The sequence below is a fragment of the Manis javanica genome, chromosome 3 (assembly GCF_040802235.1).
Source record: "Manis javanica isolate MJ-LG chromosome 3, MJ_LKY, whole genome shotgun sequence".
NCBI classification, from domain to species: domain Eukaryota; kingdom Metazoa; phylum Chordata; class Mammalia; order Pholidota; family Manidae; genus Manis; species Manis javanica.
In genome coordinates, this window is record NC_133158.1 from 217,463,105 (window position 1) to 217,481,742 (window position 18,638).

Genomic DNA, 18,638 nt, shown 5'->3' on the forward strand with positions numbered 1-18,638 from the left:
CTTATGCCTATATCCTTTGGTGAAATGCACAAGCCCAGACTGGCGTGGAAAGGGGATGAGAAGGAAGCAGCAGGGGAAGCAAGACATTTTGATTAAATTTTCTTTAAAAACAGAAATTTAATGGATGCATTTTACACTGGAAAATTCCCTGAATGGAGATAGTATTTGGTAACATTACTAATCAAAGAAATCAATTTATCCGATATATAGTTTGTATGCTTGACACTTTAAAACATTGGGCTTAATAATGCTGATACCGCCTGTTATGTATGGGTCCATTAAGTGAGTTACGCTGTGTCACCACTGATACGGTGAAATACTAGATTTCAAGAGAGAAAAACAAGATTTTCACGTAAGATTCCATCAGATCTAAAAAATCTTCCCCATGTGCTCGCTTTGGCAGCACATATAGCAAAATTGGAACAATACAGAGATTAGCATGGCCCCTGAATAAAAAAAAAAATCTTCCCATTGTTCCGAACAATTGCGATTATTATTCCTACATGAGTACGTCATATCTGTCTACCTGTGTTTATTAATCTTAGAAAGAGTGGACTGCTTGTAAAGTGACTGATCCTGTGAGGGCATGATAGCAAGACACTCTTCAAATTAAACTCTGGTTCAATCTGCTATATTCAAAGAAACTAGTGATCTATAAATGTTTTCAAGTGGCCACATCTTTCATAATATGGGATGGATTTTAATGACCTGTGGAACGTGAACGGAGTTCAGAAAGAAGATGGTTCTAAGGGAACTGGATGCTAACCAGTTTTAAAAATGTAATTTCTGAGCGAAGTTGACAAAGTTAGGTTCAGAAAGTAGAGTTTTCAATGCAAGAAACAAAGACAGACAGCAGCCATGAAGCCCAGATTCAGTCCTGCCTCTGTAAAACCAGAGCCTCTGCAAACCATTCTCTCAAATTTTTAGAAAGCCTCCCTGGATTAATGCACTGGCAGCGGGTGCAAACACGCTTGCCCGCTGCTGCATTTCATTTAGTTCACTCTCTTCTAGGTGGTAACAGGGCAGACGCCACCTTCATTAGCGGGCGGCCAGGCCGAAGCCTGCCACAACTTTGGTGTCATCGTTCCCTTACCTGTTTGCCCTCTGCCTGACACTTAACAACAGCTTATGCCCCGGCAATGGGTAAAACGGTCTGATAAAGGTTAGCCTCCCAAGTTGACTCCATTTTAGAGAACAAAGGTACAGTCTTCTGGTGTCACACAGGAATTAATTTTTGAATTGGCCACCTGCCTCGTGATCATCATGCTATGGTGGAAAGACTGCAACAGCAACCTTGGCTTTTCCAGGGCAAGTGGTGTTCCCCACGGAGAAAGGGATGCTCACCCCTGAGCCACCCCCTTCTCAGAGAAGCATCAGGAAAAACAGAAGACAGAAGTTAGCAGCCAGCAGTGCTTGTCATCACTGAGAGGGCTGAGGCAGGTGAGGCCAGGGGGTTCGGGAAGGGCCATTGTGTGTCAGCTCGGGCAGCGCCACTTGGTTCAGCAGGCATAGCGTGGACACCCGCTAGTGACCACAGACTTCTGGTAGCCCACAAAAATTATTTTTAATTACTTTTAAACTCAAAAGGAAAATAATATGACTATAAATGATGATATATTATGATGATGATACATAATAAAGAATGAAGACTGGATTATATTCATCTTTATACCAGTGCAGTTATAAAACATAATTCTGAAGTTTTTTTTAATGGAGAAAGGGATGCACGAGGCAGATGTACCTAGAGTCCATGAGTCATGATGCAGCCCTCACCTTGGGGGGCTGATGTCTGTCTGAGCCCTTGGCACCTTCCCTTTATCAGACATGAAGGCAAGCTCTCCCTGTCTCTGTTCATGGTTGTATTCTGTGTGAACCTAATTCAGTACATGTCTCAAGCTTTTAAAAGGACAAAACAGCCCCATATTCTCAAGCTCTGTATAATCTAGGTGAGGAGACAAGATCAGGGGTTAACAACAGGTGTTCTGCAGTTGGTCATGCATTTGGACATTTCTTTTACGAGTTAATTACTCATAACTCCCTTGTGAACAAACTGCACATTTGGGAAAATAAAAGTGCCCACGGAGAATGAGTTACTGGAGTGTAGGGGAAGCACAATGGTTCATTCATCTGGGTACCCTCAAAGGGCTTAACAAAATCCCCGAAGCTCTTAGAGGCACCCGAAGAATGAGTTAGTGTCAGGTTGAAGCTCACTGTGGGGGACGTGGACACATGGCTCCTGAGACCTACCTGCCCGGGTGACCCCTTTGCTGCATGCCACCCCTCCCAGAGCTTCTCCTGACGCTGGGCCATTCAACTCATCTGCAAAACGCTCCACTTTCAGGTTCACGTGTTCATGGTGACAAAAGAGCACACTGTGCTAACCAAAACCCTGCTGTTTGGTAAGACAGGTGCACAGCTTGGCTCATTGTTACCACATGCCTGTTCAGACTTTATTGTTTTAAACTGAGTTTATTTTTCTCTAGCTTTATTGAAGTATGATTAATAAACTTAAAATTGTTTGTTTATACTTAAAGTATACGATGTGGCGTTCAACACAAGATACCTGTGCAATGATACCACAATCAAGCAAGCTGATTAATATATCCATCACCTCACGCCAGTTACCATTTGTGTGCGTGTGCATGCCTGTGTGTGGTGTGAACCCTTAAAATCTACTCTCAGCAAATCTCAAGCACACTGGACTTTAACAATGACTATTTAGGCAAAAGTCCCTTAAACACATGGTCTCCTCATGTGTTCACTGGAGATGCGTGCTGGCTAAGCCCTCTTCTGCTCTTAAGGGTTCTGGATCGAGCCAAAGGCCAACCCATCCTGACCTGGTCGTAGGATTTCTGCGGCAACTCTTCAAATGGGTGTCAAGTATTTTCACAGAGCAGTGGTCTTCAATGGTAATCCATAGAGAAGAGCAAAAAAATACTAGAAACCTCTCTTTATATTTACATTCATCTTATCCTTCTCTATCTTTGTATATGTTTAATAACATATGTAGTAGTTGCTCATGTAATCGTAGATTAATATACTGAACAAAAATATATATGTAATAATACATAACCCATGTAGATTTATAATCCATACACAAATATGCATATACTCATACATTTCCAGAGATACAAAGTATTTTCCTCACAGGGATAAATAACGGAAAACCCTCAGTGTCTCACAGCTTTCAGGTAAGTTGAGAGGAGTGGAGAGTATAAATATGTCATAAATTCACCAACAGATGTCTGGCCAAGGACCTGCCGTCGGACTTCCATCTCTAGCTTTGCCTTTAGCCCTCTTTGGCTCATAGACATACAGCTTCAAACAGGTAAATTTAATTTGGGATGAAACAATCTGGTCCATGTTCTATCAGTTTGGGAAGGGGGATAGAATGAGTGAAGGCAATTGCTTCTAATTATTCCTTGCTATGCAGATTCCACAAATGCCCCCAGACAGTTGAAGACCTGAGAACGTCACAGAGAGGCTGAACCTGCCCCGCCTGGACCCCAGCCCCATCCTGTAAGTCACGGCATAGATTGTCAAGGCTATAGCTTTCTGTCGGCTATGTTCCCAGGCTGGACGCTGTGGACAAGCAGAATGATTGATCTGCTGAATCTTTTTCCCTATTGTACTGGCAGAACCCACGGCCCGAGAAAAAACAGAGATTTTCATTACTTGAAGATTTTAACTAAGAACCTCACTTAATGTATAAGAATAATATCATTAGATTCCTACATTGATTTTATATATAATATTTCAAAATGCATATATCTGCTCCCCAATTTCTATTTGCAAGTCATTTTGGAGCTGTTTCTGTAACTGTCATTCTCATATTCAGACTGAAAATTACCACTTGGATACTTGGCTTCTTGAAGCCCATCATTTTATTTTCTCAGTTGAAGTGGAAGTTCTTTCCTGCAGGTGTGGACATTTTCAAGAGAATTACCATCTACTTGTAACACTTACAGTGTATCCTCAAAGGCTATATCTGGACACCTATTGAAGTAATACAATTCATATGAAGAGCTCATGATTTGGGGCTGAATCCCAACTTTGTTAGGTATAAGGTTCTAGGCAACTTACTCAGCCTCTCTGTGCCTCAGTTTTCTCCTCTGTGGAATAGAAACAGTAATCCCGTCCACGTCTTGGGGTTGCTGCGAGGACAGGGTGACTCAGCATCAGTCATTCAGTACAAGGCACATGGCACTGCTGCCTGTAAGCTCAGCGATTTCTGCTGTTGTTACTGAGAAATGCGGCCATGTGGTGCCATGAAAGAGGTTATATTCTACGTAAGTCTCTAGATGAAGAAAACTGGTAAGGTATCACCTTGACTAAGTCAAGAATGTGGATGAAAACTCTTTTAAAGTCTTGGTCTACCCAAACTAGACTGACGGAAAGCTATTTAAGGCCACCACAGGGGGGAAGCAAGAAGAGAAGGATCACAAGTAGATCCTTGAGAGAAAAACGTGTATTTGTGACTTAAATACCACACTCAGCAGAGGACTTGGCTTTCCCATTCATTCACGGTGAGATCTGGTACAATTCCCATTGAGTCCTGGGTCTCAATTTTCAAGTCGGCACTATACAGGGGTCAGGTGAGATCACACATCTATAATGGTTACATGGTCCTTATAAATCACCAGAGAAATTCTACAGAGATAAACCTACTTCTTTGCTTTTTTGCTTCTGACACCTGGGTATGGAAATAAGTTGTGCATTGTCCCTAATTCTCAATGAACTTTTCCCTGTAAATAGAATGATTTCTATTTACAGTAGTGACTCTATAGCATCTTACTATGTTGATGGACAGTGACTGTAATGGGGTATGTGGTGGGGGCTTGATAATGGGGGGAGTCTAGTAACCACAATGCTGCTCATGTGATTGTATATTAATGAATCCAAAAAATAAAAATTAAATTAACATTAAAAAAAAGAGGAAGAATTTAAAGAGCTGATTTATACAACGTGCTTTCTAAACACTTGGAAGCCTCTATAATTCTTTCAGTGGCACAGAGATCTACAGAGCTGGAGAGGAAGTGACCTGCTCTGGGCAGGGCCCAGAATCCCGAGCTCTCGGTGTCAGGGTGTGTCAGCAGGTGCACCGGCACGGGAGATCCCTGTGTGTGCACATGCACCCCCCACCCCTTCAAGTGTGTCACTGCCGGACTCTACCAGCCTCTGCTGACCTGACATTAGCTGGAGCTATGCCACATATGCCAGGGAATGTCACCCTCTGGCATTTGCAGTCACACTGTGTTTTCCTCTCAGAGAACTAGCTAACTTTGTTATTTTGCAAGTAATCAACACACCAAGTCAGCAAGTACAGCAGTTCTCTAAATCACACGGATCGTCACATAACAAACTTGGCTTACACCCGCTGTGCAGGTCAACTCTGACGCCTCGGTTCCTTCTTACCCTCCTGTCCCTCCTACCTTTCCCACCATGTCTTTATTAAGATGTCTATTATGAAAACATACAATAAAAGCAACAAGCAGTGTATCTGCATTCATAATAGACTAGCACCATTTTCTCCATGTTCTTTCCCTGTCCAAAGCACAGCTGTACCACTGTCCATGATTTTTAAGCTAGTTTCCAGCATCCGCATATTACGTATCATCAATGTTTTGCCTTCACAGTCTTAATCATCACTAGTTTTAGCAGCTGCTTATATTCTAGGAACTGAACCAAAGTAGGGACATTCACTGTGTTCTTTGGCTCCTAGGTTCTCTCTCTCCTGTGAAACTGTGAAAAATGCCATCGTGAACATTATCAGTCATATTCACTTTTTCCCCTCTGAATTATTTCCTCAGGGCAGTACTGTAAAGTATTATTTTGGGGTCAAATGCTGTTTTTATAACACTTGACATTTATTACTAAATTGCTGTTTTAAAAAAATTCAATTTCTTGTTAGGATAAGTATTTTCTCAGAAGGCTGAGATCTTCCTGAAGAGGGTGATAAAGGTAGCTTATTAGATAGGGTTTATATTTAAATTTGAGGGGGAGGTGGGTACTACTGGATCCCCCAGGATGCAGAGGGCAGTCCTTGTGTGCCACAGTGTCCCCTGTCCTGCCCCCCAATCAGCTCTGTACCCAAACTATTCTATTTACCACAAAGCCATGTTCTGGTAGTTTCTGATTCAATTGTGGGCCTTCCAATTGTATGTTTGGCCTGGGAGAAGAAGCAGGGGTTCATTCACTTGCTTACCTTCAAGTTGCCATCAATTTAAAGTTACTGAAGATTTTTAAATTTCTGACCCAGGATGAGTGACCCATATCTGTTTCTAGCTGTGAACATAAACTGAAATAAATTGCTTTCTTGGATAATATAAATAACTTTTCTATGTTGGTTTTGCAGCACAAAAAGGTGTTTCTAACTAAGTTCAGGAGTACCCTGAATAATTCTTCCAAATCTCAGCCCTCTTCCTCCCACCTGACAAAAAAAGTGACACAATAAAATCACTGTTAATTCCTATTACTAGTAGTTAATATTATTTGTCACTTTGGGGAGTGGGAGAGATGAGACTGAGAAGATCAGAAATAGGCACAGACAGTTTGTCTGAATAATTTGCCTCCATTACATCTTCAGTGACTGTAAAATATACTTAGATCAAACAGTATGACTGATGGACATTTCACTAATTTGTTAAGAGGTAAGCTTTTTCTTACCGGACGCAGTTAGAACTCAGTGTTCAGGGAATGTCTGGAGATGGGATTCCAGATATTTTGTGGCTCCCTGGGAACTTTCATCATCTTTGGCTAAAGGTTCATAAATCACACACAAAAGGGATGCCACGGCACTTCCAATGCACGACTCGCATTTTTCCATGTTTTACAAGGGAATATGCTTATTATTTCAGCTGCTCAAAGAGTTTCTAAACATCTTCTCAGACTCACGTCTGCAAAAAGCCAACAGAAAGGGCAAGATGCAGTTTGTATTTCTCACCCATCACAGACCAGAGATTCTAATTTCTATTTGGTATAAGCAAGTGAAACAAAACCCTCTGACATTTTTCCCTGCTAAGGCTCACTCTCCCGGAGGCTCTGACACACTTCTATTCTGAAATTCTTCAGCACTGACTTCCTTATTTGGTCGCTGGAGCTGCTCTTTGTCTTGTTCAAACATTCTGCTAAGCTTGCAGCCTTCCCTCACCCCACCCCTGCCCACTGCCCCTCCTACACATGCACACGCGCACACACGCGCGCACGCACGCACACACACACACACACACACACACACACACACACCAGGCTGGCTGCCGCAGGTCACTGACTCAGCCTCCTCTGTGGCTCACTCGCCAATCACCCGTCAGTTATGCCCTTTTAAGGAGCACCTTCTGGAAATCAGAAGGGACCAGACAGCTTCCTGCTGTTTGGAAAGACTGCTCTGTTGCACACCCTCCGTCACTGCCAAGCATGTATTTCACACAGATGCGGTCCTCCTACCGCAGGGTATGCATTCACAAAGAAACAAAAAAACCCAAAAACCTCCAGGCTGCCTAATTTGTGGTTATTCTATTCCTTGATGTTCTGGCTCTTATTTTGGCTGATAGAGTAGGATTGTTTTACGTTTTCAGACTTTCCCCAGTCTGTGGTACACTCCAAATACTCCATTCTAATGTTTTAAGACATACATTACAGGCCAAAACCACAAAGGGAAGCGCTGATTCCTAAGGAAAGGGCACATCCCTATCGGAACTGCCATCCATGTTGCTTCTGGGCTCCCTGCTCAGACGTGTGTGGGGAAAGCATGGCTCTCTGCATTCCCTATTTAAGAAAGAAGCTGCCATGGCTCCACCCAATGAAACAGAGCAGCGTTTCCTTCCATATAAACAACTGAGAAATTCCTTGGGCAGGCACATAGCCTCTTGGTTCCCGGAACAAAGCGGATGGTGGTGTTTATGATGTCAGATAAACACATCTTCCATACTCCAAAGGGAAACCTGAAACAATAAGCTGAACAAAGCAGTTTTCAGGGTTTTAATCCTTTTGCAATTAGCTCTTGTCTAACTCTACTGAGAAATTAATGAGCTATTTTCCCAGAAGAAGGACCCTTAGTGATTAAATAGCCACAGCTTGTTCCCAACACTTGCTCTGAAAAAGAATCAGCTAACTTCCAAAGGTAAGTAATATAAACATACAGGACATCCTATTGCTTAATATTATTTCTCAATTAACCCCTGAAAATAGCCTGTACTTCCCTTTGTGTGTTGTGCCCATTACTGAGGCCCTGCAATTTGCCAGGCACTAGGTAGGATGCTGCAGCCAATCATCACAGTCACCACTCTAACCACTACAATGAGCAGACCGAATTCTACAGAAAGCACATTTTCTCCCTGCCTTGTTACCATTCCGTCAGTTTTGCATATCTGTGCTTCCCATGGTGACCAGTGTGGAAATAGCATTCAGCTTACAGAATTCCCAAAGTGTATTATCCTCTTTTACTTAGGGTAACGTCAGACTGGCTTGGATGAATTCTTGTTGATAGAACTCCTAAGTCCTTCGTGGATATAGGCAGCGTATAAGTTATAAATACGCTTTCAATCATTTTCATCAGTCGTGACCTCAAGGAACCTGGCTGTGCCTTACAAAGCAGCTTGTTTCACAGCTTGCTCAGGTTTTCGGGCACCTGGAGGCTGTGATGTTTTGCACACTCTTCTGTTTAATTCCACCATAGGAACACCGAGTGACTCTGACAGGAAACGACCCTGTGTGCCTGCAAGACCCATGTACAGATACAAGCACACATCTGTGAAAAAGAAGTCTGTGAAGGCTTGCTTCTGAGTTGTGGGGAAAATAACAGTTCCTGTGGCCAGGATCCTCCCCTGAACCTGAAGTACTGGATGATGTAACAGGCCTACTGCTAGGCCAGTGCTTCCACACCTGTAGACAATGAGCTACTCTTGACTGAGTCACCTAATAAAGAGCTCGGCCCAGTGCTCTGGGGGAGGCAGAGACGGGTGACAGACCTGCGACTCCAGGTATAACGTGATCCTAGAGCTCAGACCTATTGCCGGGAGAACAAAGCCGGGCATAAAGCCTTTCACCCCAAGAACGTTCCATTGTCATTTCTCGGTCTCTGAATCCATAGCACAAACTTGCCTGGGGCTGAAACACTCAGGCAAGACAGTTGTTTAAATTAATATTTACAGTTGCACATTCCCCTTGCTATTGAGAAGAAAAGTGGTAGCAGTCACTAAAAGATTAAAAAATTCATTGTTTAATGGGAGAAAAATTTTAAGTTGAGGGAACACCCTGATGTGGGGAAGACCATCACTGCTTGCTTAGGGCCCTGGGTCCCGGTAAGCATTGTGGAGAAATGCGGGCATGAGGACCCGAGGCCAGCACGGGGTTGGCACACCTGCCGTCTCTTCTGAGCAGGGCGCTTCATCCCTAAGAGCCTTAGTCTGCGCTCCTGTAACACAGACTTCATTTTCAGTCGCAGCTCCCAGTGTGGCGGGGCTGCAATGTGCCCAGTGAGTGCGGCAGAAACGGCATCTGCCCCCAACAGACCACACAGGCTCCCATTACCTAAGGGGCTTCTGTCCCTGCAGCTCCCGAATTGATGGCAGATACGGTTGGTACATAAGTTGGGGGTTTGAAATGTGAGTTCTTAGTGAAAAAAGGAGATTAAAATAATTTCAAAAAACTGCCCCAAATCTAACCCCTACACTCTTAGGAGGAGAAAGGTTATTGCTTCTTTGGGGTCTCCACAGTGGTGACTGCCGAAGTCAGCAAGGGATCTAGGCTGATTTAGACCCAACCTTTCCGTTGTTCTTGGGATCGTGTGCTTTCTGAGACTGGTCTGGAACTTCTAAAAAATGTGGTGGAACCTATTATTGACAGAGTCTAAATACATTTTTTTGGTGTTGCTCCATCCCACAGCGTCCCTACTGGATTCAAAGCTCCCTTTAGTGTGGCTCTTTCTCTGCCCTGTCCCCAAGCTTCCTCCCGGCCCAGGACTGTGAAGGGTGCTCAGAGTCACCCCCGCAAGGCGGAGCGCAGGCCTGGGGGGGCTTCTGGTGTGCACATGGTCTAACCGTAGTGATGGCTTTTAGAAAGCTCAAAGAATGTCTTGGTCTTTGTATAGGGGAGTCAGAATACTGTATACGTCAAGTGTACCATTTAAAATATATCTGATTTTGCTATTAATTTTTTCCTTCCAAGTGGATTTTAACTGTCTTGCTCTGAAGGGTTCTGAGGTGTCCTTATGTCTCTGTACCTGGGGAAGTGCTGGCAGCATGATGTGGTAAGAGGGCACTAGCCTGGACGTGAGAAGACAATTAAATTAAATTTGATTATTCAGTAAAACTAATAGTATCTTCGTCACATCATGCCCCCTTCCATAGGCTTGAATCTTCACTCAGTTATAGTTGTTTTTGGGAAAACCATGCATCATTTGGACCTTCCAACATGAGGCAGGAAGTATTTCCAATTTATTTTTTGCTTTCAAAATGATTACCTTTTCAAAAGAAAAGGAATCCACACTTACAGAGCTGCAGGGACCAGGAGCCCTCAGCTCCAGCAGGCACACCCGCCTGCCGGGTCGGACCCCTCCCTCCCCTGCCCCTCCCCGCAGGCCACGTTCCTTCAGAGCCCGGCGTCTGCAAGGGGGGCACACCAGGGGGCTGGAAGTCAGTGTACTTCCCAGGCCCTGCTGTGAGTTCCACACCCGCATTTACACTCTGGGTTTCAATGGGGAAAGAAGGAAAACGGCTGCCATATGGTCCCCACATCCCCTTCACATGCAGACGGCAGCACACTCTTCCTCACACAATGCAGGCAAATGAGTCTAGTTGAAAGCTGACTCCTCCAATTTCATTCTGAACCAAAAGACTCACGGGTGAGGCCTAATTGTGAATAAAACATGCTCGCATTAAACCAGTTAGGAAAGGCTGTAGAATTCCCCCAAAATGGAAAACCGGTGCAAACTGGCAGGCAGGAGAGTGTGCCATGAATCACTAGCAGCCACATGTTGGAAAGGTGTCCTGCTGTGACTCAGAGCAGATGCGTCCTTGAGGAATTTCTGCCAGGCCTCCGCTCCCTGCCCGGGCCCTCTGTTTGGCAGTCTGGGCTAACCGACCACATGGCGTCCCAGGGAGAGACCTCCGTGCGCACGGCGCCCTGACAGACCAGCTCAGCTTCATGCTCCCCCGGAGAGCAGGGCTTCCCAGCAAGCCTGGGGGCCCTTCCTGGGGGCTGTGCTGACACAGCTCTTGGGGGTGAGATGCGGACAGAGAGGGTCAGGAGTGATCCTTGCTCGGCTCTGAGCTGACTCCAGGCTGCAGTGTTTCACTGAAATACACTTCTCCACCATTTGATGTCCTACCTCACACCTTTCTTTGGCCTTTTCTATGTTGTCTAATAAAATTCTGGAACAGCTCTGCAGTGACGCTTTCTCACCCCTCTGCAGGTCTGTGAGCCGTCGAGGAAGGACGTGGCCTTTGCCTCGTGTTTCTCCTTTGTCTTCCTACTCGCACGGGCTGACACCAAAGCCGGACTCACCTTTTCCCCTGATGCCTTCTTAATACTCTAAATTCACTTCTCTTCAATTCAAAAAACACTCAGAATGCCTACCGGTTAAGAAATACTCCCCTACCTACCGACAACAACAGTGGATCGAGATACTTATCGTCTCTTCCAAGTAGGTACACGCACAGTTCCACTCCGGAAAGTGAGTCCTGCTGTGGAAGAGGAGGAAGGGGACACGTGGAGGCCAGCGAAGCCCCCGTGGGGCATCTGGAGAGGGTGTTTGGGACGTCACATGACTTTTCCTATTAGCAGAACTACAAATCTAGGCAACTCTGTCTCTTTGGGCTATCTCATAATTTTTTCTTTTGGTATAAAATTGACTCCTGAAAACATTCATTGTGATTAATGTTGCTCCCTTAAGACACCAAAGCCTCCCCATCTCCTGACTCCTGTTCTGTCCAGGAGACCTGTCACCGCACCTGGGTCACTCAGCACCCTCTCCTGGCCTGCACCCCCTGGAACACTGGCCAGGCCCCGACCCGCGTCCAGGCCCATCCCTTCCAGCCTCCTCCAGGGCCCACAGACAACGAGCAAGCTTTTGCTTTCTTGAATTTCCAATGTTCAAACCACCTCCTCTTTTCCCGGCCTTCTTACAAATACTCATCCTGAGATGCCCTCGATGGCCTTCCTTGGCTGCTGAGGCGCTGCTCTCTCCTCTTTCCCTCCGGCACAGTCTCCACGCTCACCACCGTCTCACTCCCCTCTTGTGCTTTCCCCTTGGCCCCTTACCACCCTGCCTTGTGCCCAAACGGGCCAGAAGGGGCCTCATCGCCCCTGCCGGGTGCCCCTGCTTGACCTCGGCTGCCTGGAGGGCGCACCCTCCCTCCTCGGGGCTGACCTTCACAGCGTTTTGCGCTCCTAGTTCTCTTCTGCTTCTGTTTCTTCTTCTCCTTCTCCCCCGTAGCTCTGCTCACCGGCTTCACTTCTCCTGCCCTGTCTGTGACGCGAGTGTTTCTCAAGTGCCTGCCTGCAGCCCGCCCCCCTCCCCCGCTGCTCCCTGAGTGTCACAGGGCCTCTCCCGTCCCCTGGCTTTGACCGCCCTCTAGGTGGATGACTGTATCTTTAGTCTCAGCCTGTCTTCTGAGTTCCAGAAACATCTTTCCAACCACACAGGAGCACGCTCACAGGATGCTGCAGCACCTTGAACACATGCGTAAAAGGACCCCACCCTCCCTGTGGATATACCCCAAGTGCCTGGGTCCAGACCCCCACCACTTGTCATCTGTAGTATGACCGCCTCCTAGCATTTCTCTCCAGTACATCCTCTGTGTGGCCAGTTCCCTAAAATATAAATCCTATTTTAGAACTTGTATCACTCAATAGGACTGGCTAGATGTCTTGATCCTTCACTGGAAACAATAAAGGATGCACAAAAAATCACAGAAACCGTTTTCTTGAAACACTGTCAAGAAGAAAGGATTTATAAGGGGAAATTTAAATAGAAGTGGGAATACAGAACACTTAAAGATGCATTACCCTGTGAGAACTTCCCAGAAGCTAGAGAATTTGCTTTGGTTTCCATGGCCTCATAAGAACAGGAGTTGGAAGGGAAAACCCAAGCTTGGCCTAAGGTGAGGAGTGTGATCAGCGGGTCCTTCCTCATAAGCCTGAGACTCACTGAGAGGCCCTCAGAAGGAGGAGCCAGGAGTCAGACTGTCCACACGCTGGCGGCCCAGGTACGCCGGGGAGGTCAGCAGGGATTCAGAGGGCAGGAGGAAAACAGTCCTGAGAAGCTGAGATTACAAGTGACCTTGTTTCTTTCTTTTTTTTGCAGATCTATAGCTCAGATTGCCATCACCAGGATGATGGCAAACAGAAACACAGAACCACCCTCAGGCCTGGATTCAGGGCAGAACAGTCCGAGGCTGCTGATTTCTTTAGACACCTGGCAGAACAAATTCCCTCTGCACAAAGCACCTTCCTCACAGGCTTCTAGGAATTCTCACGATTTTCTAAGGAATGTAGGCAGCTTCCAACAAAATAAACAAATCGATCAATCAGTCACTAAGGGCACAGGTAAATAAGGTACCACGAGTGAGAACTGGCAGAAGTAACGGAAGAAACAGACACACAAACGCTCCCACTGTTGGCTTATTGGATTTAGGGTACATAAGAATGCCATAATCAGGGCAATGAGACAAAGCTTTTCTTTCTTTTCCATTTGCTCACTTGGCCCTTAGTCGCTCCCCTTGCCAGTGGAAATCCTCGTCCTGCTCACCTCCTGGCAGGCGTGGCCGATGCGCCTTCTGCCCCACATCTCCTCCAGCTTCAACCCCCAGCCCAGAACTGCTGCTCCTCCTCCACGACATCGTCGGGGCTCCAGAGGGAGCCGCTGTGTGCCCTGCGTTCCCACGGTTACTGTGGTATGCAGTACTCGCAGTAAGGACACGTTCTGTTTTTCTCACTGGACCGTAAGCTCCTGAAAATCTAAAAAAATGTCCCTGCCTGCGTCACGGGCCTGAGCAGCGCTTTCCACACAGCAGAGAGCACCACGTGCTGGCCAGGCCCAGCTGCAGACAGTCCCTCACTGCACAGCCTCTCCCAGCCGATTCCTACAGCACAAAGTAAAACTTAGGTACTTGGCAGCTTTTTAGGGCCCTGAAATTTCTCTGTAAAACTTTAATCTTCTCAGTCTCCTCACACCCCTGGTCAAGTCCATGCTCAATTTTTGACTTCTAACCTTTACTTCTATTGTTTTCTCCTCTTGTCAAGCTCCTCCCCTTCTGTCTGCTTACGGAAACATTCAGTTTGTCTCTGGATCCTGCCATCACACACTGGTGTTGACACGCAGGCAGGTGCCCTGGCACACGCATCCTGAGCTCCAGGGCAGGGCCCAGCACAGCTCCGGGCACGGTGAACACTCAGCATGCATTTCTTGCAAGAATCGATGAAGCTGTATGCACGTATGTATGTACATGTACACACACACACACACACACACACACATACACACATGTCAACTCATAAAATGTAAGCTCCAGGAAAATAAGAATATCTTACTTTAAAAAGTTTCTTGAAATCTAACTACTGCTTGATAAAAATTATCCATGTTAAATGACCAGTTCTTCCAGTTGGCAGGAGATCATTTACAGTTTTACTCACTTGGGAACAAATAATAATAGGTGCTGTACATAAAAATGATGGGTGAGTGGATCTCAAAGGACACAATTAACATTTATTGAGTATCTATTATGTTGTGCTGGACACTGGGCCAGGGGCAAGAGACAAAATTTAACAAATGAGATAAAATCCCTGCCTTCAAAGATCTCACATTCTAATAGGGAATGACAGATGAACTATGCCCTATAGTTAAAAGGTGCTAAAGGCTATAACCTACCAGGCAGTAAAACATCAGGTCAAAGCGATTACCTCTGTAACAAAGGATGCAGTGGGAGGCATCCCAGGTCACAAAGTTCTCCTGAGCTGCCCAGAAGGCTGAGTAAGTAGGAGTTGACGCAGGCAGGTGGGCGCGAGAGCATTCTAACTTGTGGAGAGCTCCGTACACAAGCATGTGGTCATGCAAGGACCCTGCTTGCCTGGAGCAGCAAATGCCAGTGTGAACACAGCCCTGCAGGAGACGGGCAAGTTTCAGCACTGGATTGGACCGAGGAAGGTGATATGCTTCAAGGCCTAAAATGGGTGAAAAATATTCCCCAAATATTTTATTTTTCCTGCTCTCATCTTTGTGTTTCCTTCCAAACGGGGCCGGAGCTCAAGTCTCTCCTTCCCTTAATGCAAAGCTTTCCTCCAATCTCACATTCTTTCTGAAAAAGACTACTTACTGTACACATCTTATCAGAGACTCAGCCTAAAGGCTTGTTGACCTGCTGAACGCTAACCCTGTAAAGGCCCAGCAGAGCAATTTTAGCCTCCCACCTCATGGTCTCACTTTGGGAACTTTGGATAAAATGAGCCACTCTTGGTCTTTTTCCTTCATAGAGAAAACATACACCTACCCATGTTAGTCCTAACACACCGCTCCTGCAATGAAAAGAATCATTCCTTCCAGGACAGTGGGAAAGGCTGCATGCTGTCTACCATCAAACATATTTGCCTAATAGCAACCAGTAGAAAGATGAATTTGCAGGCTGTGGATAAAGTGAAGGTTCCTGTGGCCAGGATTCTCACCTGGCCCTGCTTGGCGAGCTCACTACACACGTGTTATTGACTCTATATAAAGAGCTCTGCCCAGTGCTCTGAGCGACATGGTGGCATGACTGCAAGGCTGCAGAAGAGCAGAGACGAGACTAGAGTGGTGGCAGCGTCAAGGACAGAGGCCCGGAGGACGGCTGTGCGGGCAGAGAGGCCCAGAGGTAGAGACTGGCTTACTGCATGTGGACTCACTCTGAGTGAATGGGATCCTAGTGATTGACCTGCCACGGTGGGAGTAAAGTTGGGTATAACCCTTTCATTCCAAGAACATTCTACTGTCATTTCTTTGGTCACATTGACTCCATAGTGAACTTGCCCAGGGCTGAAAACCTCTGGCAAGACACAGTTTACCCTATACTGTGGTCTCTGATAGCATTATGCCTAGAAAAAGTAAAAAAAAAAAAAAAAAAAAAACTAAATTAAATTAAAAGATGCTTTATTGCTAAAAAATGCTAACCATCATCTGAGCCTTCAGCAAGTCAAGCCCTGATCACCGATCATAACAAAATAATAAAAAGTTTGCAACATTGTGAGAATTACCAAAATGTGACACAGAGACATGGAGTGAGCAAGTGCCAGATAAGGTGGCGCCCCCGGGCTCGCTCAGCCCAGGGCTGCTCCAGACCTTCCCTGGGTAATAAAGCCAGTGCAGTAAGGCGAGGAGTGCCTGCGGGCGTTACTTAGCGCTCAGAAACAGGGCTTTGTGGCAGTTTCCTGCTGCCCCAGGAAAAAGGGGCACTTGGTTATGTGGCTGTGCACCCACATTTGTCATGACCATGAACCAGAAATACCACACATGACCTGCATACCACAGACTCTTAGATGGGACTTTGATGACTATTTTAAGTAGAAAATTTTAAGCTACAATATATTGAAAGATAGTGCTCTTGAAATTTGAAGACTGTCCTGAAAAACATCTCTTTGGAGACCCTCAGCTGGCCTCTAGATATTCCCAGATAGCTAATAAACCAATTTCTTGTTTACACCAACTTCTAGACAAACATATGGGGAAATATCTCAGGAACTTCACTACTGAGCTGCAAAGTACCGCATGCTGGTTTCTGAGTTAATATCCTCCTGGTTCGCTTTACTAAGAAGTAACACACTTCCTTCTTTCATCATAAAAGTAAAATCCGTGAGGACACATGTTCTACCTGGGGCTGTTCTGGGCAACACCCTCCAGAGCAGCACGGGTGTCCTTAGCATATGCTGCTCCCACACACAGTGAGTGATACTTCAGAACACAGAGCCCGGGTGAGCTCCACAGTGTGAATGCAGGAGGACGAGGTGACAGCCGCGTCCCTGGGAATTCTCCAGCCTCAGGAAGACAGCGCAGCTCCAAACAAGTAGGCCTGCGTCCCACGCAGGGTGTACATCAGCCTCCTGACCGGCAAGCATGTGACTTCTGCGCCCGGTCCCCAGCAGGCCCAGGTTAGCAGAGGGTTTGCTCTCCAGCCGGCAGGCCCCGAGGTGCTCTGTGAACCCTCACGGTCACGGCCCAGGAGAAAGCCACAAAGAAAAGCTTTAGATGGAACCACTCGTAAGTGGTGTAAAAGTTTGTTTCTGGGTGAGCCAGACAGCAGGCTCATGGGTCAGGGAGAGCCTCTAGCAGCCAGTCCTTCCTGTTAAGCACTTGTGGTTTGTGTTGCTTGAACACGTAACTCCTGTGAGACTCTAGAATTTGAACCACGTGCTGTCTACCCCACAGATAAGTGAGGCCGTAGTTTCCCCGTTATCAGAGAATTCCTAACAGGTGATGCCTGTGTGCAGGCTGTCACACCCTTCTGAGATGACACGGACCAGGGGATAAAGGCATGGTGCCTAGGTTGCTCACTGGTAGCCAAAAATCCACATTTTCTTCTTCCTGTGGGCACAGAGCTAGTGCCTTTCTCCAGTTTCTTTTGCAATCAGAAGTCCTACCAACAAGTAAGAAAGGCCAGTGCTGGGCAGTACCTAGGAATCACCTCGGTGCTCTGCCCTGCGCTGGAGGGGAACATTCATTGCCTCCGAGGCCCGAAGGGGGCTCGTGGGAGCATGGGGCGGGGCATCTGCAGGCACCACCGCTACAGAAGAGACACCCTGACGCCTGTTGTTACCTTCCTGGGTGCAAATTCCTGCTGCGGCCTCTCTTACCAGAGGGCTTGAGGGCAGCTCTCTCTCTCCTCCTAAGTCATTCTCTAAATTTTTTTTCTATCTGTAAGTCTCTTTAAAAATCATTCACAGCTTAGCACAGTTATAAAGCGAACACTCAGGTAACACTGCCCAGGTCGGAAGCCAGAGCAGGACAGGCTGAGGGGCCCTGGCTCCCACCCGAGAAACCAAGGTCCTGACCTGTATGGTTTCCTTACGCCTCTTTCTTCACGGTATCACTACCTGACGTGTGCACTTCTGAACAATCCCCCCGTCCTTCCTGGCCAGCTTGATGTGGGACAGCCACGCCGTACGCATCCCTTGCCCTGCTTCTGCTCCGTGTTGTTCATAAGACCCATCCCTGCAGCCTTGTCTAGCTAGGGCTCACTGATTTTAATTGCTGAATAATGACTATCACAACTTCCTCATTTGTTCACTGCAGACAGGCTTCTGGGATGTCCCCATCTTTGGCCACCGTGAACAGGCCTGCTATGGGCCTCCGGGTGCCCGTCCCCACGCACGCGTGAGGCTTCTGTGAGGAAATCACTTCAGAGCGGAGCTGCTGGGTCACGGGGTTTGTGTGCCACTGGGTTTATCAGACGTGCCGAATTCTGTCCAATGTGGTTTTTACCAATTTATACCCCTGCCAGCAGGGCACAAAATAGCCTGTTACGTCCTTGCCAGAATTTGGTATTGTAAGACAAATTTTTTGCCAGTCAGGTGGGGGTATAATGGTATCTCTTTGTTGTTTTAATCCATATTTTCCTTATTACTCATAAGTTTGAACATCTCATGTTTATTAGCAATTTTAATTCCCTGTTTGCTGA

General features: G+C 46.4%; 1 protein-coding gene and 1 pseudogene across 6 annotated transcripts in view; one reads left to right on the forward strand and one right to left on the reverse strand.

Moving 5' to 3' along the window:
* The window catches only part of PALLD (palladin, cytoskeletal associated protein), a 310,939-nt gene that overhangs the window by 73,360 nt on the left and 218,941 nt on the right, over window positions 1-18,638 (reverse strand). The gene's annotated exons all lie outside the window — the stretch shown is intronic.
* Window positions 388-476, forward strand: LOC118968481 (U6 spliceosomal RNA; annotated as a pseudogene).